Source organism: Lagenorhynchus albirostris, chromosome 19 (assembly GCF_949774975.1).
Source record: "Lagenorhynchus albirostris chromosome 19, mLagAlb1.1, whole genome shotgun sequence".
NCBI lineage: Eukaryota > Metazoa > Chordata > Mammalia > Artiodactyla > Delphinidae > Lagenorhynchus > Lagenorhynchus albirostris.
The window spans coordinates 17,154,734-17,162,395 of NC_083113.1; the positions used below are offsets into that span (position 1 = coordinate 17,154,734).

Here is a 7,662-nt window from a genome sequence, read left to right on the forward strand (position 1 = left end):
TCCCGCAATTCCGCCACCTTTGCATTGCATCCCCGGGGGCCTGTTGTGTGCCCAAGGAAGAGCCCACCTCAACCTATACCATCAGATCTGGCCTTCTCAGGGAAAACAACCTCAGCAGATGGGAAAGAATGTCCTACACAGAGCATTGCAACCAGCCACACTATTGTCAGTTTCTACGGCCCCTGGAGTCCCTCCTAGGATTGGATGAATATGATTCAAACCATGTTCTGATAGCAGCAGTCAGTTTTGTCTTAGGGACACAAGGTTAGATGTAAATAGTCTGTTAGCACACCAGCCAGCTGTCGCTGGGCAAAATTTAGATGACTTTTATTTGTATATTTTTTGACACAGGTGTCATCTGTTTCTCGGTCAAATAACCTAAGCACAGCACTGTAGGATAGGAGCCAGGAGCATGGCCACTGAGGCAGCAGCCACCCCACGTGGTTGGTGGAGGGACAGCCCCAGTTGTCCAGGAAAGCCACGCTGCTGTATCCTCAGTGCCCAGTCCAGCTGAGAACCGTGGGCCACAGAGCGTGCTGCGGTGGAAGCAGAGGTGAGACTAGGTAAACGCGAATGCGGACGCGTCTGGACTGGGCCGTTGAAGGGGTGGAAGTGGCAGGTCCTGGCAGCATTTGGCTGAGGACGTGGATGAGGCTGCCAGGCCGGTCATAGATGCAGAGACTTGTGGAATCAAGTGAGGCTCTCTGACAGTGTTCTGCTTGAGTTGAGAAAAACTAGGATAAAGTACCTCCCTGATATTATGTGCCTTTTCGCCACCCTTGACTGACTGAGCTTCTACCATTTGCTTCTTTGAAACATCTGTCAGTGCTTCCTTTCCCTCTCCCTCATACAAGGGTTAGTGACGTCCTCGATGCAGTAAAGAGGCTACTTGTCAGAAATCCCATCCGGTGTCTCAGGGAGGGGCTGGCTACTCAATTGCCCTGATTCCTCTCCTTGTTCTGGGAGAGACAGCAGTGAGTAGTGGCTTGAAGTGAAACCTGAGTTCCCTGCCCAGGAATTGGACCTGGGTAGCCTGGATGAAAACCAGGAATCCCAGCCGCTAGAGCACCCGGGACGAGAGGCTAGAAGCAAGGTTCCCCTGGCTCTTGCCCCGTTTGAAAAATGAATTTCTCAAAGAGACAAAAACTGTAAAGTCCGGTACCAAGTTTATTATTGAAGACACAGCACAACAAGTGGGAGAGCACACAGAGAAACAGTTTATTTAAGACGGAAGCAAGGCACAAATACACACCTGGAGAGAAAGAGTATGGGCGTCCTCCCTAATGAGGAGGAGTGCAGTAAAGAGGCAGTCAAATCATTTACATAGCGGCAGTTCTTCCGCGTCATTGTTTCCCTTTGGCCAATTATCTCGTTTCTTTTCCACACCTGACCTGCCCTAGGACCCTCCCAATACGCGTGCGCATCTTTTTGCCAAGATGGAGTCCAGCACAGAGGCCTGTGGGAGGTTTGACAGCACTTATTATGGGGTGGTGCACCCTCCCTTTTTTTTTTTTTTTTTTTTTTGCGGTACGCGTGCCTCTCAGTGTTGTGGCCTCTCCCGTTGCGGGGCACAGGCTCTGGACGCGCAGGCTCAGCGGCCACGGCTCACGGGCCCAGCCGCTCCGCGGCATGTGGGATCTTCCCGGACCAGGGCTCGAACCCGTGTCCCCTGCATTGGCAGGCAGATTCTTAACCACTGTGCCACAAGGGAAGCCCCACCCTCCCTTTTTGACCCCCGAGGAGCCTTCCTGTGCATGTGCAGCTGGGGAGGTTTCCCTGACCTCAGGAGTGATAGATGTGACCGTCTTATCTCTTGACTCAGCAGGGCTCAGCTCCTGCCACTAACTTTGCCCTTGGAGCGTCCAGGGAAAGCAAAGCTCCAATTTACGCTGCTCGACAGGCTCCAGCTACTCTGTCCAGGGGCCCATCTGCCCCCTACCTCATCCCGACGCCTCAGACTTGCCGCTTCTACCTTTCCCGGACAAGAAGTGTTCCTACAAGGATTTGGAAGTTTCAGAAGTGCCCTCCTGCCACATGAAGGTAAGGTGATGACAAACATGACTGTCTGCGAGCCGTACCAGTGTCAGATTCTGGCTAACTCTCCCAGATGCCTCTTGGGCTCTCTCTAGAAGGGTGAACTGGGTTTGAGGGAAAAGAGGAGTTGGATGGCCCTTTTCTCAGTAAGATTGTTCCAAGTAGCGTTCTTTGGCAGTCTAGGATCACAGCCTGTGCAGACGGAGTGTCTCCTGTCCTGAGGTCGCAGCCGGGATCTCAAGGCTGGCCCTGCCGGCCGGGAGTGTTTTAGCCGCTGCACATGCCTGCAGCATGTGGCTGAAGGCTGGGGTCAGCCCTGCTTGAACCACAGGACGTGAGAGTGGGAAAAGGCAAGTTCCCAAAGCACCAAAGGAAGGAGTTCTATGTCAGGACGTGCTACGCTCAGGTCCTGTGCGACCCCCAGTCTGCACTGTGATGTCCCCCCTTCTCGCTCTGTCTAGAATGTGTAACGGAATACTCCTAACTGGCAATGACATCGTAACAGCTCACCTTGTATCTGCTCATTTCTTTGTTTACTTAAACTCACAAACCCTGGTCCTTTCAATTATACCAGGAAACGTGTGTTTCTTGCCGCTGGTTGCCACATACCAGTGTGTCTCAACATATCTTTTGAGAAATGATGAGTTAAAGGACCAGATGAGGAGAAAGACATACCGGCCTGGCTGGGGACGGACCACTCTGCCTGGGGCTCCAGTGTGGCCTGGCAGATTGTTGCTCAGAGTGGCACCTTCCACTTACAGAAGTCTCAGTGCTTATGTGGTGTGTGCTCTGCACCCCACTTCCCCGAACACCGACAGCAATCGGGGTGCTTCCCAAAGTGCTCCCAGGGCAAGTCACCAGGCTTCTGGGAGGGGGTGTAGGTGTGTAAGCACCTTGCTGGCTGTTCTCTTCTAGGGCCACAGAGTTTTCCCATCCACAGGAGTCACTGGTCAGAGAGGAAGAGCACTTGGTGAGCTCTTCCGCAGCTGGTGCTCGGCCTCCCCGCAAGTCTCTGCCCCTGTGAACTGATCTCTCAGAATCCAAGTTCTGACTGTGCTCCCAGGCCTCTCTTTACATCCACAATTCACATAACCCAGATTTTCTTCCTGTTTCCTGTTACTGTGTCTGACCCCTTCCTTCTGTTCTTTCTTCACCTCCCTTCCTCTCCACCCCAACCCAGAGCTACGTTGCATTCACCAAGTTCCTGTTCCTTTCTCAGCATGATCCAGTCAAAGCAGGTTAATCTCTCGAGTTTTGCATCACACGGCATTCTTTGGCCAGCAGAGTAGATTTCCTAGAAGTTGGGGTGCTGGCTTTCAAGTCCAGGGGCTCCAGCCAGCCCAGAAAGGCGTTCTGAGTCGAGGCAGGTCCCCTAAGCCCACTGCTGTCTGGAGAATGAGAGTCTGCACTTGTGCTCACACCTCCTCTCTTTCCCAGGTCCTATGCCTAGTTTCTGTGGTACCTCCTTCCTTCTCTCCAGCGTCATGCGCCCCGGACAGCTGTAGCTTCCCCAGATGCTCCCACAAGGCTCTTGGATCAGGAAACTGAGGGCAAGGTGACAACCAGATCATGCGTTTCACCTCTCCGTGAATGAAAGGGGCCGGAGCACCAAACAAGACAGACGTCGTTCTTGCCTTCATGGGATTTACATTCCAGTTGGTGGGGATAGGGGGAGAATACAACAGTATCTACGTGAATATAGAGGATATAGATATATATTGTGCGGCACATTCTATGAAGGAAATAAAATCGGATGGTACAATAGAGTTACGGTGTGCGTGCGGGGGGTGAGAGGGCTTCAACTGAATGGTGGGGAAGTGTTCCCTGAAGGGGTGGCACTTGAGCAGAGACTTGAAGGAGCCCTGCTGGGGCTATGGAAGAGCTGAGGGAGGACAAGACAGTTTGTGCAAAGACCCTGAGGCAACACAGAGCTCAGTGTGTTGGAGGAACTGAAAGGAGGCCAGTGTGGTTGGGGCAGAATGCCCCTGAGGGAGACTGAGGGGAAATGAGGTCGGAGTCGCGACAGCGGGGAGGGAAGGCTCACAGGTAGTGCAAGGGGAGGATTCGGGTTTCATCCCCAAAGTTATGGGAACCCGTGGAAGGGCTTTCCGCAGAGAAATGAAATGATCTGATGTGTGGTTTTTGAAGGCCCCTCTGGTTACCTATTGGAGTACAAGAGTGTCTTGCTCTGCTGTCTGTCAGGGCTTTGATTGCCCCCAGGCACTGGGGAGACCTGACGACGTAGGGAACCCCACGGGGACCTGGCGTCTGTCATTCACCCCTCCATCTCCCTCTGTCTCCCGGCTTCACTGGCCTGCTGCACAGGCCCACTTTCCAGACTAGTAGGAACATAGAGGAGACACTGTTCTCTGTGTCTCTTGACTAACTTTACTTGCATCATTTTACTGTTATTGTTTTCTACAGATGTTTGTGACATTCTGATTTTAAGTGAATGACACAGACTCATGGGCAAGGAAATAGCGGGAAGGAGGAGAGTGGCTTTTCTCCTTGAGTCTTTTCTTGCCACCCTTGCTGACTACGAATATTACTGAGGAATCTCATTCTGGAGCAGAAGTCAAGCCACAGGTGGTTCCTAGGATCCTTAGACCCCTGCTGTTACCTCCTTTCCACCCATGGTTGCCTGGGGACGGTCTGTTCTGCTCCTGTCCAGGTGTTAAGGCTGGATAAGCAGGGAGAGAAGGACCAAGCCGGGCGTCGCTGGCCTCACCTCCTCCCCCTTTTACAACCCTCTAGGCTGATACGGAATGAGAAACGCTACACTGCATGTCACACCCCAACCCTGTCCAGCGCTTTCCTGAGGTCAACAGAGACTTGTCCTGAAAGCACGCCCTGCTCTGGCCTGCAGAGTATTAAGAGACTTTTCCATAGGCCAGCGTTTGTTTCCCAGGCCTGGCTGACGCATCCCCTTTAGTCTCTGAGGAACGGAGGGTGGTAGGGGTATTTGGGGAGAGAGGGTATGGTACGCGATGGAGTAACCACTTTGAAAAAGCATATTTGATATAATTTTATATTTCAAACCCCAAAACAGTTGTTTTATGATGTGGACCAGTGAAAGTCAGCTTCTGCTTCATTTTTACTAAAGGTCAAGGGGTACTGAGAAGACAAGATGGCATCTCAAGCCCAAGTCAATGGAGGGAGCTGTATCCAGGGCTAATTGAGGCAAAGCTCCAAGCTCCTCTCCAGAGCCCATCCCAGCTCAGCACCCCCTTCATTGCCATCACCACACATAACCCATAGGGAGATGTATGCAGGAGTGAAACACTCAAGTTTTAGGGTCATCAAGTTATATTCAGATCTCGGTTCCCATCCCATTTCTGGCCACGTGTTCTTTGGCAAGTTACCTAACCTATAGTTAACCCACTAAAGCCCTAGTTTCCGGAGTTGAGAGCATGGACTCTGGAGCCAGCTGTGTGGCTTGGAGTCCTGGTTCTGCTACTTGTTAGCTGCGTAACCTTGGGCAGGGTGACTCATCTCCAGGCCTCCCTCAGTTTCCTCATTTGTGGAATGGGAATAATAACACACCTACCTTGTAGGGTTGCTGTGAGGATTGAAGTGAATGTGTATATGTATGCATGCACGCGTGTGTGTGTGTGTATACACGTGTACATTTATGTATAAATGTGTGTATGTAAGTGGGTGCCTGGGGCATAGCAGGCACGTATAGTACTGGCTGTTACTATTATTATTTTATCTTTGTTTAGCATAAGACTAAATTGTATGTGAGAAAAATAAGTCGATTTCTTAAAACTCCATAAGTAAATCATATTGCAGGTGGTGTGGGGACACAGAAGTTGTGATACTGCTGTTTGATAACTGAAGGGAAACGCGAGGCTGGACCACAGCGTTCTATCCTCTCCTTCACATCTCACTGCTTCCCGCTGACTTCTCGATCTTTTCCTGCTACTTCTTTTCTTTATTGGATTTTTCTATGGTGTCGCTTATGGAAGACCAGCCTCCTTAGGTCTCTATTGAATTCTTCTAGCCCTCTCATCCTTCCTACTCCTCCACCTGCAGAATTATTCTCATGAGGATTCCAGAGTCCCATAACCACTCTCCCCTCCAAGAGGGGGAGACACCTATTGTATCATAGATACAGCAGTTCTCAAAGTGTGGCCTCTGGGCCGGCAGCATCAGCGTCACCTGGGAACTTGCTGGAAACGGACATTCTTGACCCCTCACGCTACACCTGCTGAATCAAAAACTCTGGGGGTAGAGCATTGCGATTTGTCTTTTAACCAGCCCTTCAGGAGATTTTGGTGTACGCTAAGGTTTGAGAGCCACTGTCCCAGAGGAAGAGTAGGTCCAGTGGCTTTGTGATGTTGTTCAAGTTCACAGTCCTGTTCTGGACACCTGGTGCTCATGTGAAACCGTAAGTCTCAGTTGTGAACACAGGGACCAGAGGCAGAAGGGGAGGTCGAAAGGGAGCCAGCTGGCCACTCTGAATGCCTTTTAGCCTGGTTCCCTCCTGAACCTTCCAAAGGTAGAGCTCAGGGATGTCAGCCAGGCAGTCGGGGAGACAGGCTGGATTCCCATGTGGGCTCTGTCTGGATCAGCTGTGAGGTCCTGGGGAGTCGCTTAACCTCTCTGGGCTTCCTTGTGGGTTGTAGCCTTGTGTGAATAGAGCAGGATTGTTTGGGGGAGTAAGTGAGGGAACATTTGCAAAAACACTTCACGAGACTGAAAATAGTCCTCTATTGTAAATTGTAACCAGACAAGTAAACTCCTTCCTGGAGTGATCCTCAACTTTTTTCCGGTGGCCACACGTGGGACAGGTCATGCTCACGTGCTGGACAAACTCCCAGAGCATTCCAACGGCAACTTCTCCCGTTCCTCTCTTGCTCAGCAGAGAGAATGTGGACAGCTTGAGTCAGAAGTTCCAAGGAGCAGAAACGATGTCTCTCTGCCTCGTGGCCATGACCTTGTCAGTCTCCTCTGCCTCACGCTAGCCCCGTTCAGCACTGTGCAGTATTCCCATTAGCATCTCGCTAACCCTCCTCTCTTCCCCCCTCCCTGGTTCCGTCCATCTCTTGGAAGTGAACCCCTTGCCTTGTCCCCAACAGCGTGGCCCTCTCCTGAGTCCTTCTACTCCATGCCATCAAAGGCCCTTTCCCAGAGCATGGGCAGCCACCTAAGAACTTCACTTCACTCTGACTTTTTATTGAGCGAGAGGGTGGCGGCCTCCAAAAGGAAGTCTCCAGGCTCCTAGCGAGGCGGCAGAGCTGGAGCTGCCTCTCCTCATCTGGCTCTGCTCCGGGGTCAGGCTTTTACCAAGATCGCCGTGCCATTGGCAGAAAGGCAATAGTTGATTACTTCTCTGTCTTTCCTCAGGAAGCCCTGTCTTGACAGCTCCATCTAAAGGCGTCCTCTCCTCCTTACTACAATACTCCGTTGTGTTTTCTTCGTCGTGTTTTACCAGGATCTGAAGTCATCTTGTTTGTCGACACTTCCTGGTGACTGAGAAGTGCTGCTCAGGTCGCAGGCTTGGTTTTATGATGCTCCGGTAAAAGCCCTTTGTTGTGCCTAATAATTAGAAACACGCACGTAGGCATGCTTTCAGGTTAAGCAAACAAGCATTTTTATTTTATTTATTTATTTATTTTTTGCGGT

General features: G+C 51.3%; 1 long non-coding RNA gene across 1 annotated transcript; it reads left to right on the forward strand.

Annotated features, from left to right (window-relative positions):
• The first annotated feature begins 391 nt into the window (after positions 1–391).
• LOC132509541 (uncharacterized) lies at positions 392–3,701 on the forward strand. The gene is made up of 3 exons (XR_009537048.1): positions 392–553; positions 1,901–2,040; positions 3,472–3,701. It is a non-coding gene; the product is annotated as an uncharacterized LOC132509541 (long non-coding RNA).
• Positions 3,702–7,662: the final 3,961 nt, after the last annotated feature.